General features: G+C 42.7%; 1 long non-coding RNA gene across 1 annotated transcript; it reads right to left on the minus strand.

The window, feature by feature from the left end:
- Positions 1-4,927: 4,927 nt before the first annotated feature.
- Positions 4,928-10,879, minus strand: LOC308578638. The gene is made up of 3 exons (XR_014004056.1): positions 10,662-10,879; positions 7,768-10,442; positions 4,928-6,713 (listed from the first exon to the last, which is right to left on the minus strand). It is a non-coding gene; the product is annotated as an uncharacterized lncRNA (long non-coding RNA).
- Between the last annotated feature and the right edge of the window lie 11,513 nt (positions 10,880-22,392).

The raw sequence follows: 22,392 nt of genomic DNA on the forward strand, positions 1-22,392 counted from the left end.
AGGATATCAATGGCTAATAGTCATGAGTATATTCCACTGCTATTGCCAGGGGCAGTGGGCATTTCTCTGAATTTTGCAATGTAAAAACCAACAACATGCAAAATAAGTGTGAATAGGTAAAAACCAACAACATTCAAAATAGGTGAATAGTGTGCAAAGGCTTATATATCGATGAAAACAGCATACATGATTGCATTTGTTTTGGAAAATAAATAGTTTGCCAAAAAGAGAAACACAAACCAAAATACTTAGGAAATCTCACGTAGAATTTAAAACAGCAACAACTTCAAAGTGATGTGGAGGTGATAGGAAAAACCAGAACCTAAGAGAAATTCAAACCACCAGATTCATCCATCCCTTCTCTGTATACGCAGAGGAACTGGCATGTTCTTCATCATCTCTCCACTTACTCCAGGAGGACTGACCCTTAATACTGAGTACACGCTCAGGGGCTAAACCCGTTTCAGTTTGGCCTGGGTATGATGACCCATTTCCCCTGACTGACTCTTTTTTTCAGAGTCAAGATGAGGGAGGAAGGGAAGGAGGGGGGAAGGCAGGGAGGAATTGCCAGCCACACTGCAGTGCTGACCTTCTCCGAGACGTGGCTCCAGAGAGCCGAGGGCCATAAATCATCCGAGGCAGAGTTTTCTCGTAAATGGTTTCCATTTTGCGTCTCTTCAGGGAGGGATGCCTCAGTGTGATCTATAGCACAGAGACGGCTGTCCATTTTCCCAGAGATGTGCCCCTCCCATTGGGGTCTCTCTTCTTTTCCACCCCTCCGCCTTCTTCTTCCACTTTAATGGCCTGCTTGAAAGCAATGCCAAAGATGCTCGTTGTCAATCCGAGAGACTGAGCTTATGTCCTGTGCTGGAGGTGGTGCCCTGTAAGGGACATCAATTCTTACTTGAGCAAATGAGCCTGCTGGCCAGGCCCAGGTTTTTCCTGCCTTAGGTAAATTAGGGAGCCCTCAATTCCCCCCTGACTTTGCAAAAGATGTCAAAGAATTCCCTCCCACTTTGCATGGGGATCTCTATCAGTGTGCATTGACTGCAACAGGACTGGTGCTTCATGAATGGTGGCAAACAGCTGCCTAGTCCACTTATGCAAGAAACGAGGAACCCTGCAGCCTTCCAGTTGTTGCTGGACTACATCTCCCATCATCCCTCGCCATTGGCCCTGGTAGCTTTGACTGATGGGAGCTGGGGTCCAGCAACATCTAAAGGCTCACAGGTTCTCCACCTCTAGCTTAATGCAGCCTGGCCCTACCTGGAAGAAGCGTCATCACTTTCACCGGGTATAGCTTAGGACCAAACTGTATGCTTCGAAAAAGAAAATGGGGCAATGATCAGAATTAGCGCCATACTATGTAATTAGGTAATTTTAGGGTTAACAGGCCCCCTTCCTCTTTAGGTGCTATCCTGCTCACTTTACTTCAAAATGAGAGGGGAGGGGAAGACTTGTTCTGATGTCTTTGCCTATTTTCCACCCACCCACCTACCCCACCTCCCACCCCGCTTTGCTCATATTGCTGAGAGAAATGATGGACTTTTGCTCCCCAAAGTCCTACCTCATGGTCCCAGTGATTATCCCCCCCCCTCCTCAGCCATGTTGCTTTTTGCAGCAGGAAGAAATCTGCCTCCTGGCCATTTGAGAAAAGGGGTTCAAGCAGAACCGTGGACTAGGGGGAAGCATTAAAGGATGCTGGGCTAAACAGATGAGGGCTATGATCCACCTCCACTGTCAGAGGCCGTGTGGGGCTGGGGAATGTCCCAAGGGCCAGACTGAAGGCCTGCAGGGCCACATTCGGATCCTGGAGCTGAGGTTCTCCTTCCCTGAACAATAAAATGTTCACCTTGCTCACCTTGCAGGGCAGATTAGGTACATCATCCTACACACCAAAGCCCCCAACCTGATTGCTCCCCCTCATCTCCTAATGTTTTACAAAACAATCAAGGTAAATATGATCACACACAACTGAGTCTTGAATGCAAAGTATATTCAGGCCTTTAGAAAATTTGGTCACCTACCTGTAGCTGAGGCAGCCGGGGGGGGGGGTTTGATTCTTGCTCTCCCCAAACATAAGAAGCTGCCTTATACCAAGTCAGACTCCTAGTCCATTTACCTCATTGCTGTCTAATTTAGCCTCCATGGGCACATTGGGAAATTAAAGAAAATGTCACTGGCACCACAAATCATGCATTTCATGGGGGGGGGGGTGATGTGGTCCTCAGAACTGCCTCCCCCTGCCAGAAAAAAGAGGAGGCAAAACAACAGCACCCACCACAGAAAAATTAAACACAGACAAACAAAAAAGTGTGGTTCAAGCTGGATACTTTAGTTCTATAACAAGGGGCGTCGTGTCTCTGGGGTAGGGGGAAATTTGCATTGCTAGATGAAGATGCTGGAGAGCGAATCTGGGACCTTTTGCAAGGAAACCAGCAGTTCTGCCACTGAGTTTTGACACATGTACTTTTGAAGTATTGTTATTAAATGAGAACCCAAAGCAGGTAACCAACAGCGTTGTGTGTTTTTTTTTTTTTAAAAAAAACTTTAGAAGGGGTGTGGGGAACATGTGGCCCTCCAGATCTCAATGGACTCCAACTCCCATCAGCCTCATCCAGTTTTGCCAAAGGTCAAGGGTGATAGGAGCTGTAGTCCAGCAACATCTGCCAAGGCAAAGGTTCCCCATCCTTGCCTTAGAACAACACGGTGATACCCATAAAACAGTTTGTAAACTAGAAACATGGAAGCATATTAGCTTGCTTTCTGGCAGAAAAAAAAGTCTGTTGGCCTTTTTTTAATTTAAAAATTCCCCAGAGACAGTGTCTGCTTGGTTTCCCTTGGAAGAGAGTCCCATAAGCATTACATCAGAAAATAAACCAAATAACAAGTCACCATCAGCCTGACCTTTAAAGAAGGAGGCTCATTTACAGCCTTGTATTTAAGCATTTGCCTAGTTATGGGACGAGGGTGGCGCTGTGGGTTAAACCACAGAGCCTAGGACTTGCCAATCAGAAGGTCAGCGGTTTGAATCCCCACGAGGGGGTGAGCTCCCATTGCTCGGTCCCTGCTCCTGCCAACCTAGCAGTTCGAAAGCATGTCAAAGTGCAAGTAGATAAATAGGTACCACTCTGGCGGGAAGACAAACGGCGTTTCTGTGCGCTGCTCTGGTTCTTAGTCATGCTGGCCACATGACCCGGAAGCTGCACACCGGCTCCCTCAGCCAATAAAGCGAGATGAGTACTGCAACCCCAGAGTCGGCCACGACTGAACCTAATGGTCAGGGATCCCTTTACCTTTACCTTTACCTAGTTACCATAGGTGCCCTGGAACTCCATGTAGGCGAGTCAGCAGTCTGGTAAAGGTCCGGAGCAACCTGTCCCTCCGCTAGGGATTGGACCTAGGACATTCTGTATGCAAAGCATGTGTTCCACCACTGAGCTGCACTTTTCCTCTCAAAGAATGGGAGGGGTGCTTCCCAGGGCTAGGCCCCAGACCACAAACTTCATGGATTGGCTCCCTAACCATGCAGCCACAGCTGAAGTCCCTTTCTGACATTCTAATCACTACCTGCACGGGCATTAATCACCATTCAAATCAGTCATTAAGTATGGAACTTGAAGGGTCAGTCAAATTGTATTAGGAGTGGGATCTACTGGTTTTGCACACACAGCAGCTGCTTGCCTTTTCTGCTGGACTTAGCTGCCCTCTGCTGGTTTCATTTTTCTTTGCATCCAATTGTGGAAAGGCATTCGAAGCTAAGCTGTTCCCCACATAGAAACATCTACACTTTCACTCAACCCGTATTTTGATTGTATTTTGTACTGATTAATTCCCCCATGACCAAGGTCTTTTCTTCTTGTTCCAGGACTGTGCCTTGCAAAAAAACAAAACAAAACAAAACAACAATCTTACCTGCTGCAGAAACTTGTTTAAGCAAAATCTCTTTGGATTTTCTGCTCATCTGATTCAGCCTGTAAGATAAGATTTTTACAATGCACAACTGCAAAACAACGAGAAAGTCTATTGGACCCAGGGGAATTAATTGGTACATAATATGATTGAAATACAGGTCAAGCAAAAGTATGGATGAGCCCTTATACTGAAATTCCTTCCAGTAGCACTTTAAAGACCAACTAAGTTAGTTCTTGGTATGAGCTTTCGTGTGCATGCACACTTCTTCAGATACACTTCAGTGTATCTGAAGAAGTGTGCATGTTCAGTGTATCTGAAGAAGTGTGCATGCACACGAAAGCTCATACCAAGAACTAACTTAGTTGGTCTTTAAGGTGCTACTGGAAGGATTTTTTTTATTTTGACTATGGCAGACCAACACGGCTACCTATCTGTAACTGGAACCCTTATACTGAGTTAGACCATCAGTCAATCATAGTTGAGTACTACCCTCAGGGACTCGTTGAGGCTCTCCAGGGTTTCAGACTGAGGACATTCCCAATCCTAAATGGATATGTTGGGGACTGAACCTGAGACCTTCTGCATTCAAAACAGTTTCTTTGCCACTGATCTGTGACCTTTCCCCACCTTCAGCTCCTGCAGCTGAGCTGGTCCTGCCATACAGCAAACTGAAGCAACAGATTGGTGCCTCTGGGACCATATGACACCAGTCCTGAAAGACTTACATTGGCTCCCAGTACACTTCTGAGCGCAATTCAAAATGTTGGTGCTGACCTTTAAAGCCCTAAATGGCCTTGGCCCTGTATCCCTTCGAGAAATGAGGTTACAGGGAACCAGGCAGAGGGCTCGCTGTAGCCTTACTTTTCAGTAGTGGCACCCTCCCTGTGGTATGCTGTCCCATCAAAGGTCAAGGAAATAAGTAACTATACAACCTTTAGAAGACATCTGAAGGAAGTCCCGTATAGGGAAGTTTTTTGTTAATGTTTTATTGATTTTATATATGTTGGAAGCAGCCCAGAGTGCCTGGGGCAACCCAGTCAGATGGGTGGGGTACAAATAAAATTATATTAAAATAACTTGAAATAAAATATGTCAGCTGCTTTTAGACACTTGTTATATAGTCATGTATGAGTTTTCCTCTCCCCACCCATAGGACTGCCTGGGTGCTGGGAGAACCCAACATTAAAGGGCACCTTTGGTTACTCAACAGCTGAAACAAGCAAATTATTTTCACTTGTAAAGTGGGCAGTGCTGACTTGCATGGTTATCTCTGTGTTACTATACTTGTGTTTAATATTCACAGGAAAATGCCGAACACTGGTGCCTGTTTTTAACAAATGGTACACAAACGGTGAAAGTGACTGTGATCAGTTCTGTGTGTGCAAATGTCTTATGCAAGAGGGATAAATGATGTACCAATGCCATGAAATTAGTACTAAGGGGGCAACCCCCTTCAGTCCCTGTGGTCCCTGCCAATATGCTTAAATGTCCAATATGCTTGGAGGGGGAGTACCAATGGTGCTGTAGCGCCATTTGATCTAGGTTTAACCCCACATGTATCCCATGGTTCAGGGAGCTTCCAAACCAGTGTTCTACTGAGGATTCATGCTGATAGGTTCACTCAAAACTTGTGCAGAGGTCTTAAAATGTTGCCTGTATACTGAACATTGATCCTGATATGTTTGTGCCAGGTAGGGATTGTTATCCCTCACTTTGCAGTGCAATTTTCCATCCCTTTCTTATTTGTAGCTAGAAAAGTGATGGGATAGTTGCACTGGAAGGGCAAGATAGCAACAAAAATTTAGTGTGAATTTTGCTCATCTTGAAGAACCCTCAGCCGCTAAAGTTTCCAGCGGGAAGGACATAATTAAATAGATACACAAGTGACCAGAAGAGGTTTAAAGGTGTTTCATAGGTTCATTGTATGCTGCAGATCAGCAGTATTCTCCTTTCTGAGTGGTGGTTAGGGGCACTGTGGTAAATTCTGAAGTCCCCACAGCTGAAGGAAAGTCCAAAAATGCAGGCAGCTGTGTTGAGATATGTGTTTGACATGCTGGGATACAACTCAGCTTGTCTAGAGGAGGGTAGGTCTGCACAGGGAGAAAGTAGATGATGAGAGGAACCTCCAAATTTACTATACTTTTTTTTAAAAAAATAAATATATATTAGATTTTCCACAATGAAAACAAAAACCACAAAGCAGAATGATACACAAAAACAGAAAAAAAGAAAAATACATCAATGAATGAAAAAAGGAAAAAAGGAAAAGAAAAAAGGAACAATAAACAGATAAACAATAACAACAAACTTAATTCTTTACAAATCCAACCTTTTAAACATCTTGGTTGACTTCCTCTAGTCCCTCCCTTCTGAGTTTCCTTGTAACTGAAGGTAACAGATTTCCAATATCATTATTAAACTAAAACAATTTTCAATTATAGTCCATCTTATTCACATTTCTTAATATTCTAAATCCCATTTATTTAATTATAGCTTAGTTAATTATAGCTAATCCTAGGCCTATTTCTTTCTTTCAAGTAATTTCTAATTTTTTATATTACAATATATTTTATATTACAATATAATATTTTATATTACAATATAATATAATATATTACAATATTTGTTCAAATAGTCCTTAAATTTCCTCCAGTCTTCTTGAAACTCCTCTTTTTTCTGGTTGCGGATTCTTCCAATCAGGTCAGCTAGCTCCAAAAAGTCCATCATCTTCATCTGCCAGTCTTCCACTGTTGGTAGTTCTTGTGTTTTCCAATTTTTATCAAGTAATATTCGAGCGGCTGTTGTGGCATACAAAAATAATTTAACATCTTTCTTGGGCAATTCCAAACCTCTTATTCCAAGAAGAAAGGCCTCTGGTTTCTTAATAAATGTATATTTCAACATTTTTTTCAGTTCATTATATATCTTCTCCCAGAAGTCTTTCACCTTGGGACAAGTCCACCACATATGGAAAAAAGTAACTTCTTTTTCTTTACATTTCCAACAAAGGTTATCACTATTGTGATAAATCTTTGCTAGTTTTACAGGGGTTAAGTACCATCTATACATCATCTTCATAATATTTTCCTTTAACATCGTACATGCAGTGAACTTAACCCCTTTCTTCCATAGCCTCTCCCAATCCTCCATCATTATTTTATGTCCCACATCTCTTGCCCAATCAATCATAACCGATTTAACTTGTTCATCCTTTGTATGCCGCTCCAACAACAAATTTTACATTCCAAATTTACTATACTGTCCTTTAACCTGTGCTGACCTTCCCTTAGGTCAGAGGTTCTCCAACTTTTTTCTCAGGGCCACGCTTTCAAGAATAAAAATTTGCTTGTGCCAAGCTGATTATTATTATTATTTTGATAATAAAAAAGATGCACTGGAAAACACTGGTGCTTGATTTAGAACATAGAACATGTTCTAATGTGATAATGGGACCTCTGCCACAATTCCTATCCTCTCCTACCACACCAGTGTGGTGCACCACACCCTTTGAGAACCACTGCCTTAGGTGCTAGAGTAAGACTCTCAGGGATGCTGACTTCATTGCCTACTCCTCCCCTTCTTTTTCTTCTTCATCCTCACCTTGGAAGAACTGCCATCTTTGTATGCCCATCCTGCTGACAACAAAGAGCAAGTTGGACAGAACTTGGAACTTTCCTATGAGCAATATATTTCCTTTAATTAACTTTCTTATCTTCCGGAGCCTCAGCATGTTTACATGCAAGAGGCATTCTGTGTACAGCTGCTGCTTTCTCAAATCTCTAAATGTCATCAATATATTTATAACTACACATAAGGACATGAGGACACAAGCCAAATGACAGCGGTACATACCATAATACCCAATTTATTAGTATCAACATGACAGCGGTCCTGTGCATAGTTTCCTTGGAGTGGCTTGTAAGCTCTATTGAAATATGTTCGAGTTGCGCAACCGTTGACCTTTAATGAAAGATCTTTCAAGCGAAACCTTTAGCTTTTGATAAAAATGAAAAGAAAGGGGCAGGGGGGGGGAAACCTTGCAAATAAGAGTTACTATTTCAGATGTGGGCACAGAACATCATCAAGCAAAATAAAAAGCTATCTAGCATCTGCTTGATTGCTTTTCTCATTCTTTAACCTTCTTCATCTTTATTTGTCCCAACAGTGAAAGCCTTGTTATTGTTCACTTGCGGGAGCAAAGAGGACTCAATTTCTCTGGGTCCTTGGTTTGTGACGCTGTTGCTCCTACCCTGAAGAAAGCTCTAGGCTGCTTTCTCCCTTGCCCATATAATACCTGTTTGTTTTGTCCTGGGGGGTAAATAAAGGAGCCGGAGATGGAGCAGAGCTATTCTGATCAAAGTGGGGACAGTAGAAGGAAAGGGTGAGTCATCTCTCCCAAAGCCAATCTGAATGGGGGTGGGATAGTCTCTACAGATGCATTTACACACACACACACACAAACTTTTTTATTATTAAATGTATGTATACATGTAAATTATATGTACTTTCTATCGAAATTTGTAACCAAGGGGAACAATTTAGTTAATCTGTACATCTTATATAAACAGGGACTGGTAACACTCAATACTAAAAAACTTGGTCCTACATATTAGTTACCCAATATCATTCCATTTCCATATTCCCATATTCAAATTAACTCTTGGTAAATAACAACCAAAAACACCAAATACAATCAAGTACATGGTGCATTGTTGGCTGATATGATACTGCAACAATTGGCTGATATGATACTGCAACAATTCAATATAATAACCTCAGTAGGATCTCCTGTCAGGTAGTTGCTGCCCCAAACCCCATGAATGACTGGGCTCTCAAATCCCATTTCCCTCTTAGGCCACAAGAGGGAGTGCCTTCCCTGCCACTTGTTATACAATACAGTACTTACAGTATTGTGGCTTGAGAAGCCTTGAGGAAGAAATTCAGTTCAGCTTAAATCCCAATATATCTAGACACATACCCATTCAAACTTATGCATGTGCACACATGCACACACACAAAGAGGCAGGCAAGGAAGGGGCCTATTGTTTGCACTTGTTGGGTATGGCAATTCTATGGCATTGCATACGGCACATGGGTAGCTCTGTGGTCTAAACCGCCGAGTCTCTTGGGCTTGCCAATCATAAGGTTGACAGTTTGAATCCCCATGACGAGGTGAGCTCCTGTTGCTTTGTCCCACCTCCTGCCAACCTAGCAGCTTGAAAGCATACTAGCGTGAGTAGATAAATAGGTACCACTGCAGCAGGAAGGTAAACGGCATTTCCATGCGCTCTGGTTTCCGTCACTGTCCTCTGTGCACCAGGAGTGGTTTAGTCATGCTGGCCACATGACCCGGAAAGTTGTCTGTGGACAAACGCTGGCTTCCTCAGTCTGAAAGCAGAGATGAGCGTTGCAACCCCATAGTCGCCTTTAACTGGGCTTTACCTTCCAGGAGTCCTTCACCTTTTTTTTACTGTATGGAAATTCTATGGCAAGCATAGGCAAACTCCGCCTCCAGATGTTTTGAGACTACAGTTCCCATCATCCCTGACCACTGGTCCTGTTAGCTAGGGATGATGGGAGTTGTAGCCCCAAAACATCTGGAGGGCCAAGTTTGCCTATGCCTGTTCTATAGCATTGCAGTGCTATGTGGCCACTGCACTGGCATCAAAGCTGGCCAATGTCATCGTGGTCCCATGCTCACCCAGCAGTGCGGTCAACTGCACATGACGTAGGTGCAAAAGCTAGCATAGACAACCCCTCTGTCAACCCATCCTTAGAAACTCTACCCCTACTCACCAAACCCAACATTGCACACTGACTACTTTCCCCTGTAGGGAAAGCACCTATCAGCATGATGCAACAGTGGGAATTCCAGGACGTCACACTGCACGGTCACCCTGCCTCCACACATTGTGAATAAGCACATTCCCAGAAACCGCTCACAGTCTCTCCTCTCAAAGCTGGCATCAGAGGTTAGCATTGTAGGACAACAGCTGCCAAGGCCCATGACCATAGGGTTGCCATATTTTGAAGAGCACAAAAGAGGACACTATTACGACTCTCATTTTAAATACCTCTACAGAGCCTAGGACTTGCCAATCAGAAGGTTGGCAGTTCGAATCCCTGTGATGGGGTGAGCTCCCATTGCTCGGTCCCTGCTCCTGCCAACCTAGCAGTTCGAAAGCACATCAAAGTGCAAGTAGATAAATAGGTACCACTCCATCGGAAAGGTAAACAGTGTTTCCGTGCGCTGCTCTGGTTCACCAGAAGCGGCTTAGTCATGCTGGCCACATGACCCGGAAGCTGTACGCTAGCTCCCTCGGCCAATAAAGTGAGATGAGAGCCGCAACCCCAGAGTTGGCCATGACTGGACCTAATGGTCAGGGGTCCCTTTACCTTTACCTTTACTATATGTAGGCTATATGTGGGAACGTTTATATAATTTAGCAGAGTTTAAATGATTCCGTTTGAGTTTATGCAGTGACAAGCAGGTTGCTAAGTCATTTGAGTCCTATCAATAATTATACCTTCCTTTTTTTTATAAGATATTTATTAAGATTTTTTTAAGATATTACAGTACAAAATGAAAAAGAAAAAAAATACAAAATAAAAATGATTAAAAACCACTCCATTTTTCTATTACTTATTTTCCTTATCTTGTTTCCCGGACCTCCTCATACCTCCCTTTTTTGTATTCCAGTTCAATTTGTTGGCTCAGCAAATCCTTACCCTCTCAATAATTATACCTTCCTGGTTGATAATCCCTTTCTGTCCCTCTTAAAGAAAACACACATGAATCTGAATCATATTAACATAAACTACTTTGCTATCCGATTCATTGAGGTTTACACAGTTGTTCCTGAAGGCAGGCTTAGGTTACATAACAGACAAACTATATACTAGATAGAAGTGAGTCATGAGAAGACTGCATCCGAGCAGTTACCAGTGACCAGTCCTTGCAGCAACTGACTGACCGACCAATCAACCAATCAACTGACAAAACTGCTTGCCACATAGAGGCAGTTAGTCCTCTCGGAATGTTGGACTTGACTGACAGCTTTGTATCCCACACTATAGAAGCTGTGATATATTGCTGAGGGGGTCAGGAGAAGAGAAGAGAAAAACCAAGTCTTCAACCACCAGTTATGTCTATGTCTCATCCAGAAAGTATAGCCAGAGACATTTTGGCAAATTTGAAAAATCTACCTGGGCAGAAATTTTACTCCTGAAAAAGGAGGACACCTGGCAACCCTACATACGCAAGCAAAGGTTCCTACTGTTGATATCCTGTTCCTCCCCTCCTTAGAATAATAGAATTGTGGAGTTGGAAGGGACCACGAGGGTTATCTAGTCTAACCCTCAGCAATCAGCAATCTTTTTGCCCAACGTGGGGCTTGAACTCACAACTCTGATTAAGTGTCACGTGATCTACCAATTGAGTTATCCTTGCTGCTGCCACCTATTCACATATCCTATCCAAGCAGTGCGTGAAAATAGCAACATGAACAAGGAGATTGCAGTCAATGTCTTGTGGTTGTTGTTTTAGTGTTTATAATATTAACTTGTAAGATATGGATTTGTTTGTTTTTTTCTTGGTGTTTGTTGTTGTTGTTGCTTTTTTTAGTTTTTGAATGTTATTTTTGTGTGTTGTGTATTGTTATTTTCTGATATCTTTCATGTTGTTGTTGTGTGGCAAATACTAATAAAATTTATTTTAAAAATATTAAAAATAGGAGATTGCAGTTGTTGTTGTTGTTGTTGTTGTTGTTGTTGTTGTTTGAAGATATCCTTAAGCAAAAGAAGCATTAATTTTAAAGCTTCTAAACCCTACCTTCCCCCCAGCCCCACCCCAAAATGAAGTAATGGCTGTTTATTGTTATGCAAACTTCATACAAGAATATAGATATATCTCCATCTGCCCAACATAAAATAGCCACCACAGTAGAACAGCTTTAATATACCATGGCGACAACTCAGTGACGTACCCTCCAAAATTCCTCGGATGAGAGTCAGGACATTCTATTCTGCATCAGTATCCCAAATATTATCTAGATTCTGACATTCATTAATTTATTGGGTTTAGGGGAGTCTAACCCCAGTATATTCATAACAATTATTTGGATGATGAGGCTACCTTGGCATCCTTAAGTAATCTGAAATTCAAGGACTGCCAACTTGGTCTAACAGCTAATTGTGGGGGGTAAGAAAAACAGGAAATGCTATGCATCACAATGTGTTTGAATGTTTCTTTATATTTTAGATTTCCTTATTTCAAATCTGCATCCCTGAGCAATTATTGTTTTTTATTTTTAAAAAATGGTTATCTGCATTCCTGTTCTATATTCATATATTTCCTTTCCCTCCCTTTGCCTGAAATAAGACATCTTCCCTTTCTCACACATCCTTAGGTTAGGCTGGTTCCGCTATTAAATTGTTTACTGTTAGAGACAATATATAAAAATAAAAAAGGAACTTTTGGCACAAGCAATATGGATGTTTTGCAGGTTAAGAATGAGATATGTCATCATCAGTGCTATTTTTCTATAAAAAAAAGAGGTTCTGGAACTCTCCATTAACACCTCCCTTCTTCTCTTAGATTGGCAATGGCATCCACCTGAGAAGTGCCAGAACTGAGTTCTGGCGAGTTCTGGCTGGGAAAAAAAACACCTTGGTTATTATTATTATTATTTAACTTGCAGTTTTACTTTCCCATAACTCCCTGGTGCTTCTATTCTGCAGATCACCCAGAAATACTGTATACAGTGGTACCTCGGGTTAAGTACTTAATTCGTTCTGGAGGTCTGTTCTTAACCTGAAGACCACTTTAGCTAATGGGGCCTCCCGCTGCAGCCGCGCCGCCAGAGCACGATTTCTGTTCTCACCGTGAAGCAAAGTTCTTAACCTGAAGCACTATTTCTGGGTTAGCGGAGTCTGTAACCTGAAGCGTATGTAACCTGAAGCGTATGTAACCCGAGGTACCACTGTATTTTGACCTATCTTCTACCACCAGTGTTCCTTCTTCCGCTGTCAACCAAAACTGCAGAACAGAACTACATTAAACCTTACACATTCCTGGTTTTTCTTGTTACTCGTTTTAGACTAATTGATTTTGAACTTGGCCTACATATATTGTTTCCTACTCACCATTCCCTGAATGGCGGCAGTTTCCAGGGTCAACAGCACTTCAAATTTGGTTTCTTTTTCAGGAGAGCACTGGAGAGTTATAGTGTTTTGAAATATTTGCTGGTTTACAAAAAGAACAGAGGTGAAGGCAAGCAACATTTCATTAATGGCAGCGGATCCACTACCAACAGATTATTTTTTCTTATCATTCTGGTTTGTAGTCACAGGCATTACTATTCTGCCAGAATGGCTAACAGAGCAATCCTGTACTCAAAAGTAATCCGGATTGTTTTCATTTGGGCTTACTCCCAGGTAAGCCTACATACAATTACAGGTTGAATTGTATTTTATTCTCTTGGCCCACACCACACTTCATTAATGTTTACTTCTCAAGAAAAAAAACATTTTTTAAAGATTTTGAGGGATAATTATCTTATAGCTCAGTGATTCCCAAACTCCCACCACCACCAAATGAAAATTACTGTGAGTCTTTGCAGACCACTCAATGATTTTTTGGCCTGTAGTAGCCATTGTAATGTACTGTGCTAGGTGCTGCATTAATTTAATTGTATTGTCATTGCTTCTTTTATTCCATGCATTGTATCTTATTATATTACAATTTGAAATTCTATTTTTTTATTTAATGTTTTATTTAAGCATATTTACAAACAGACAGACAGGCAAACAAACAGACAGACAGACAAACAAACAAACAAACAAACAAACAATAAATTACAAACACTTTACTCCAAAAATCAAAGAGAGTAAAAGGAAAGGGTAAGAAAGAAAAAAGGATGAAGTACCACACCCATTTGACTCTCCTCCACCACCACTCATCATCTTTGAGTCATTTAAGTTCTTATTTACATTGCAATTGAATTCTATTTTTTAAAACCAATATGAATATTAAATGCAGACACGCCACGGACCACCTGGATGAAACTTGTGGACCGCTGATGGTCCACAGACCACAGATTGGGAGCCCCTATTATGGATAATTATATATTCCATTATTTAACAAAGTCCAAATCAAGGTATGCTTTGCAGCAATAATCAGTTTTTAACAAAGGCTATGTCCTTTGATGAGGGACACGGGTGGTGCTGTGGGTTAAACCACAGAGCCTAGGACTTGTAGGTTGGTGGTTCAAATCCCCGTAACGGGGTGAGCTCCCGTTGCTTGGTCCTTGCTCCTGCCAACCTAGCAGTTCGAAAGCACATCAAAGTGCAAGTAGATAAATAGGTACCGCTCCGGCGGGAAGGTAAATGGTGTTTCCGTGCGCTGTTCTGGTTCGCCAGAAGCAGCTTAGTCATGCTGGCCACATGACCTGGAAGCTGTACGCTGGCTCCCTCGGCCAATAAAGTGAGATGAGTGCCGCAACCCCAGAGTCAGTCACGCCTGGACCTAATGGTCAGGGGTCCCTTTACCGTGGCTTATGTCCTTTGATAAATGCACATTCAACCTTGAAGCGGAACTTGTGGCCTTGGGATGGTTAAAACCTCCCGAAGTGTGCCATAATAACTCACAGAGTTGTGAAGGATGTGTGGTGGCTGCTGGATGCTTGAGGACTAGTGAATGTTTCACTCACAGTCAGATACGTGGACATCTTGTTCACATGCTAAGAGGATGTGGGCCAAGAGATGGCTTTAGAAGAGGACTGAGCAATAAAGATAAGGCTGAGGACAAGGCTATCGGTGACTATTGCTCTGCTTCAACAGATGGTGTCAGTAATGCTTCTAAATTCCAGTTGCTGGGAAGTGCAGAAGGGGAGAGTACTCTTGAGTCCAGCTCCTGCTTGCAGTTCATCCCACGGACATCTGGACATCCACTGTGTAAACAGAATGCTGGACAGAATAGGTGGACCATTGGCCTTATCCTGCTCGCCTTATGTTTCTTATGTTTTTATGCTCTTAAGAGTCAGGTCAGAAGAACAGAGTGCATGGATTGCAATCCAAACACTGAGCAATATGTTTAGGGAAATCATGAAAACACAACAGAACAGTTCAGCAGGGCACTGCTGCTGATAATAATCAATTTGGAATCAGAGTAAACTTTCCATGTGTCCCCTTTTCAGGGACACCACAACCTTATGAGGTTGGCCGTTGCGTTCAGTTACACCATCTCAAAACACTTAAAAACAATCCTGTTTAGTTCAGGAAGCCCCATCATTTCATAGTGATAATAGTGAAGATGACAGTGATTGCAGGGGGACGGGGACCCAAACATGTTATTTGTGCACTTCAATCATTCATGTCACAGACAATAACCCTGTGGTCAGATGACAACTTGATTAATTTGTGAAAATAAACATATGGAGATGACATCAGCAGTATGGAAGGTACCGTAGTTTTCCGTCTATAGGATGCCCCCCATGTATAAGATGCCCCCTATTTTGGGGGACTCCAATTTAAGAAAATAGGGGGAGATGGCACAGAGTTATTTACCTTTTTTGCAGAGGATTGCCCAGGGTTTTTATTAGGGGGGATTGACAAAAATCGCTCACCCACAACTGACAATCACGCGCGTCGCCGAAAAACTGCAGAAGCCAATCATCTGTGCTATTGACACAGAGACAGCCAATCGCAAACAGCCCTTCACACAACCACCAATCACCTGCCCTGTTGCCGCAGAAAATCTCCTGCTTGCAGATGCAACAAATCACCCAACCCCGTCCCCCACCCCCACCCCACACTACCCATGTATAAGATGAGGGAAATTTTTAAAGCTAATTTTTTAAGAAAAAACACAGAAAATTACGGTACATTAGATTCCTGTGTAATAATAATAATAATAATAATAATAATAATAATAATAATAATAATAATAATAATAATTTTATTTATACCCTGCCCTCCCCAGCCAGAGCCGGGCTCAGGGCAGCTAACAACACCAATAAAATCACAGTAAAAACATAATAGGGGGAAAAGAAGAAGGGGAAAAAACACAATTTAAAATACAGGTTAAAATGCAATTTAAAATACAGCCTCATTTTAAAATAGCCGATAAATCAAGACCATAAGGGGAGGGAAACATAAGGGTCAGACTGAGTCCAAACCAAAGGCCAGGTGGAACAGCTCTATCTTGCAGGCCCTGCAGAAAGATGTCAAGTCCTGCAGGGCCCTAGTCTTTTGTGACAGAGCGTTCCACCAAGTCGGGGCCAGTACTGAAAAGGCCCTGGCCCTAGTTGAGACCAATCTAACCACCTTGCGACCTGGGACCTCCAAAATGTTGTCATTTGTGGACCTTAAGGTCCTCTGTGGGGCATACCAAAAAGACTGTTAAACTTCTGTTAGGCTAGGCATAAGCAATAACATTAGTTTCTGCTACTGTAACTCAGTGGATCAGTAAAGATATGGCTTTGCAGACTGGGAAATATAAATGGTCCACTGGATAGCACCTGGGATGAAAACATATGGCAAACTACATCCCTGCTCCCAGGTAAGCATGCATAGAATTGCCTACTTCTGTGTTCAGTTTGTAGCAGGACCGTGGTCTGAGGGCAGTGGTGATGGGCAGGGAGGGGGAATGAATTAGGTCTGATTCACATTTGGTATAGAACTATCTGATTAACACTTTCCCCCCAAAAAAGTGAACCAAAACACAGCCATCCTTTGAAATTCACTCTTATTCAAATTATGAGATTCAGTTCTCCAACCAAAGCTGAGTGCAGTGGTGCCTCGCAAGACGAAAAGAATCCGTTCTGTGATTCTCTTCGTCTAGCGGTTTTTTCGTCTTGCAAAGCAAGCCCATTGACGGATTAGCGGATTAGCGGCTTTTAGCGACTTTTAGCGGCTTTTAGCGGCTTTTAGCGGCTTTTAGCGGCTTTTAGCGGCTTTTAGCGGCTTTTAGCGGCTTTTAGCGGCTTATCGGATCAGCTGATAAGCGGCTTAGCGGCTTAGAAAAAGGGGGGAGGGGAAAAAACCTGCAGGAACTCGCAAGACATTTTCGTCTTGCGAAGCAAGCCCATAGGAGATTCGTTTTGTGAAGCACCTTCAAAACGGAAAACTCTTTCGTCTAGCGAGTTTTCCGTCTTGCAAGGCATTCGTCTTGTGGGGCACCACTGTATAAAAGTGTTTTAGTATGGAAAAGTGTGCACAGAAATACATTTATTACTGAAAATACTATTAGGAAGGCCTTGTATTAGATAAAAGCTGCTTGCAAAAATATGTGGATTTGTTAAAAAAAGTCTATTAAAATGTTTTAAAATGCACAGTAAAAATGTTGGTGAATTTTTATGAGGACTGAAAAATAATAATAATTGACTGCTGTGGAAATCTGATGAGCTGAGTTTTGGTAAGGGAATATAAGGAATTGACAATGACAGATTCATCTGTCCCAAATGGTCTGGGGAGGGCAGTAATGATAGAAATGGTACTGGGTGATGTAAAAGAAATGGCCTGCAGTAATAAGATGATGGTCCATTTTCTCCTATTCCTCTTGAACAACTTGCCTGCTTCTCAACATTTCTTGCAGCTGAGGACTCAGCTGTTCACAGGAATGGCTACTGAGACTTTCCCCATAATCATATCCAGAAATGCAACAGCTCGGGGACTTGCGTGGCTCAAATCAGGCAGGAGGAGGTTGGCAGTGATGATGTCAGCAGATGCATATTTTTAACCTGTGCTCAAGTGAACAGGAAACGGCCTAGAGGAAAGACATCAAAGCTCTGACAATGCAGATCCTGCCTGGTTTTTCCCAGAACAACTATAACAAAACAAAACACACACCGAAGAAGAAAAATCCCGCTTAAGCTGCCCGTTCTTTGGAAAAATGTGAATCGGAAACAGGAAGCTCCAGCTAAATAAAGAACGTGCTCTGTTCCCTTTTCTCCCACCAGGCACTGTGCAGGGAATTAAGAAGGAGGCATCAGTTCCTTGAGAGGGAGGCTAGAGCCACTGCTCACCTGCGTTGTTATAGCTGGCACAGAGGCCTTCGGATCTCAGCCAACACTCCCCAGTTGGAAAGGAATGTGATTGCATCAAAATTGACTGCTTTTCCTGAAGATGATATTAGATCTAATCTTGCTAGCGCTGAAAACAAAAATCAGCATCGTATTACATGGGTGTTGAACTGTGAAGCACATTGGTAGGGATGGGGGGAGAAACTAGATTCAGTTTGCATTGAAAGACAATTAGGCAAACATAACTAATTTGAACGTTCTGAAACAGTAAATGAACCAGAACACAGCTATCATTTGAAATTTGCACTTCTATGAATTTTGTAATACAGTTCTCCAGCCAAGTAATACATATAAAAATGCTCACAAGAGGGTAAGGAATGAATTAAAAAAGAGCACATATTAGTAAAAATAACATGCCAAAAATGTGTTGTGTTATGGGAAATTACTTGTTAAAAAAAATGTGTGTATTAGGGGATACGGCATGCAAATATGTGTTAGAAGGAATTCAAACAAAAATGCTGGTGACTTTTCACAAGGACTTTTTAAAACAAGCAAACAAACACCAACCAATTCACTAACTGATGTGGGAATGTGGAGAACTGAACCTAAAATTAGAAAAAGTAGAAACACTGAGAAACTGAAATTGACCGATTTGTCCATTCCTATTTATTAGGCATCTTCTTACTGTACTGCCCTCTCCAGTGGTGCCCAGTGCCTATTTGGACTTGTAGGGAAGAAAGCAGGGAGGCCAAGACTATGCAGAGCCAGAGCCAACCCCAGAAGGAGATTGTTTGCAGAGAACTGGGAGTTGCAGAGAGACAGAGAACAGTGGTTGAATGTTTGCAAATGCAGTAATTTCCCAAGGTGAATTTTCAGAATTTTCAACTGTGAAAGTTCAAAATAGAGAAATTCATAGCTGAGGAATATTTGTGGCAGGCTGTTGTTAAACTGTGCCCAGCTGCTAATTTGAACTATGGGATAACAGAAGATTGCAACATGCCAAACAGGTTTGAGATGCGCTCTGTCCTTTACCTCAGCATTCCACTTTGAATGCATAGTTGTTCCTCTTGAGGACAGTGCATTCAATTAAGCTGAAACAGGATGCAGATATGCAAACTAACCCGAATGCCATCCTAGAAATGGTTCAGCAATTGAGAGAAGTCAGTGAGGATATTAAGGACAACCACATGATGGCTATCACATTATGCAGTTAACCCCAGTCCTTTGTGTCACTGATAAATATCCCTGGAGACAGTGATATTTAAAAGCTTGTTGTTGCAACAGACGGTGCAAAGGCAAGAAACACATGGCACCAGCTTGCACAACTGGCACCGCAGAATAGGATACAGCCAGCAGATGCAGGGGCACTGCAGCCCATTCTGCCACTTGTGGCAAAATGGGAAGTGCCCCCCTGCCCAGCTGCTCCACTGCTACTGCTGTCAACCACCAGCAGCTTCACCATACCTGAGGCTGCCATTGCCACCTACACCCTCCACTCTGCTGCTGCCACCTGCACCATGTGCCCCATCTGCCCTGTTGCCTCCAACAACAGTGGTGAAGCAGCACCGGCATTAGTGCCAATTTGAGGTGAAATCTCAACCAAAATGATGGAGGTGGTGGTGCAGGCAGGGCACCACAGAGGTGCCACCTTGGGGACTTCCGCAGCCTCAAGCAGTGCCCTCACCCTGCCAGCTGCACCCAGAATCAATCAAGCAACGTCAATGCAACCAAGATATGTCAATGGACTGCCACCAGAAATGTTAAGCTAGCATAAGAGAGGTGAGCTACCTCCCTTGGCAATTGGCAAGTCACTTGAAGATCCCATCATGGACCTTGAGAAGAAGAGGCCTTAAGAAGATATGACTCTTTTTATCAGGAAAAGTCAGTTTTCCATCAGTTGTCCTTAGCAACTGAAAGGGCTATAAGATACCTGCTTCCCCATGGCTTGTGCTTCATGCTTTAATCTAACAAATAAAACCTGTTAAAGTGCACAATTGATATTTCTTTCATTACCAGCCTGAATCCAAAAGAATCCCTTGGCAGGACAGTAACATCTGATGAGGGCCTCTCTCTGGGTTGAAATTGCACCATTGCCCGGGAGGGGGAGAGGCAAATTGAAGCTCTTGCTATTTCTCCTTCTTCTTGCCATAGCCTTCTCACTTTGAGAAGATGAGGGAACAGGCAGCAGAAGCATGAGAAAGGAGCCGCAGGGCTAAGGAGTTCCAGAGGATTATCTGTGGGCCCCCTCTATTAGGACATGGGCATCAATAGGTGCCCAAGAAATTCAACTGCTGGTGCTGACCATGATTTCATTGCTGCAAGATGAACTGAGTTAAAGATTCCCATCCCCCTATGGCTTACCAGAACATCTTCATGAATGGCCTTTTTTCACACACACATGATAAGTGAATGAAAATGAAAGCATTATGAAATAACAAAACAAGTGAATGGACATCTTAAAGGTACCAGCAGCATCTGGCAATGCAGCAGTACACACTGGGAAAGGTGACTATCACCACTGGGCTACAGCCCAGGATATGTGTATGAGAGTATGTAAAAAGAGTCTGTCTGTCTATACCAGCCATTGCCAGCCCATCAAATTCTTCCCTTTATAGCACTGGCCGGGCTACATTTGGTTCCTGATGCAGCATATTGCACACAGACCAGAGGAGGGTTAAGTGCAGAGAAGCACAATGCATTCCCCTGTTGTTCAAGCTTTGCTTTTTCACTTAGTGCTGCGCAAGAATATGCCAGGAATGCATTGGGGCTTCCTGTTTGCTTCCACTGTTGATAAGGTCAGATCAGCCCGAGGCCCTTGCAGCTTTTACGATGATATGTCCCAGCACCTAACCTCAGTGATTCTCTGTACTTCCTGGGACCTCACTACTTAAAGCATTCTTGAAAGTGAGGGCAGATTTACCTTGTCTGTTAAATCATATAGGAGCTGCTGAAACAAATTTTAAGAGAGAGGGAGGGACAAGGTAGTGTTCCTCTCTTCATCTAATGACTTCAGGGTAGTAAGATGCGAGCTTTGAAAGAGCTAACATTCTTTCTCTGAATTGAAAATTTCAATTCACAGATGAACTTCTCTAAATTTTGCAATCTGGTTCTCCAGCCAAATAATGTGTACAGAAATGCAAATACTGTACTAGAGTAAAGCATGCATCTAGATGCATATAGTAGTTAAAATGCCATCCAAAATGCATTTATATCAGGGGGAAATGCTTCACAAATGCTGTGCGTATTAGGCAAAATCACAGAAGAAAATAGCAAAAAGGTATACTAACATACTGACAAATTCTCATGAAGAGCTTTTTTTAAATAACAATTAAAAAAAGATTGCAATCTGAAAGGGCTAATGGGTCTCGGAAATGGCTCTAGGCTCCCCTTTTCCCTTGTTAGTTTGACAATGAACTTGGAACTAAGGAGGATTCCTGGCTCCAAAATTACTGCTTTGTCTTTTTTCCTGCATTCCTCCCAAAAAACAAAATGAAAATAGAGCAAAGGGAGAGGTCAAAAACCCAGTCCACCTAACTGTGAGATTGTTGGGGGAACTACACAATCTAAATATTATTGTTGTTAGTATTATTAGGAATTATAGTAAAGCTGTTTTCCTTGTGTCACCTTATTTAACTGAAGAATGCTATCACCTACCAAGGTCCTGCACAAACTCTTGTTTTAGCTACTATGGACATTATGCATGATGGTTGCTTAAAAAGGAGTAAGGTGCAGCACTGGGGAAGGGCCATTGCTCCATGACAGAGCTTCTGTTTTGTGTGCAAATTCAACTCCCAGCATCTCCAAATAAGGCTGGGGGAGCCTGTCCAAAACCCTGGAGAGGGTAAACAATATTGAGCTAGGAAGACTCAAGCCCTATGTGCACAATACATTTTTAAAGCAATATCATATTGCTCCAAACAGTAATGGTTCCCCCTGAAGAATCCTGGGAACTGTAGTTTGTTAAGATGGCTGGAAGTTGTGAGGAGACCTCTATTCCCCTCACAGAGCTAGAATTCTCACAGTGGTTTCATATCCCTCCAGTGTCTCTCCCTGCCCCAGAATCGGTAAAGGCATTACAGCTTCTGACTTGAAATTGGGGAATCCCAATTTAAAGGCTTTGTTCTCCCCACACACAGCACTGCTCTGGTGGCGAGTGAGTGAGAGAGCAGCAGCAGATCACGAAGGTCACATGGCGCCTGAGGCTCACTTGCCATCCCTGTGATAGGCTGGACTCTTTGAGGTAGCTGCTTTGGATCTGATCCTCACGGATCCTGCCTCTCTGCCCGATGTGGCTGCCTCTGAGCTCAGTGGTATGGCCTGGTGATGTCTTTTGCAAAGGCACCACTAGGGGCTGGAGGCAGAGAGACAGAGGGAGCATGGCCACGGGCGTTAAAGGGCCAAGGTATAGGTTGGAGTCAGCAGCAGTGGTGGGTGAGTCTTGAGCAGCTAGTAAAAT

The sequence above is a fragment of the Podarcis bocagei genome (assembly GCF_964188305.1).
Source record: "Podarcis bocagei genome assembly, chromosome: Z".
Lineage (NCBI taxonomy): Eukaryota > Metazoa > Chordata > Lepidosauria > Squamata > Lacertidae > Podarcis > Podarcis bocagei.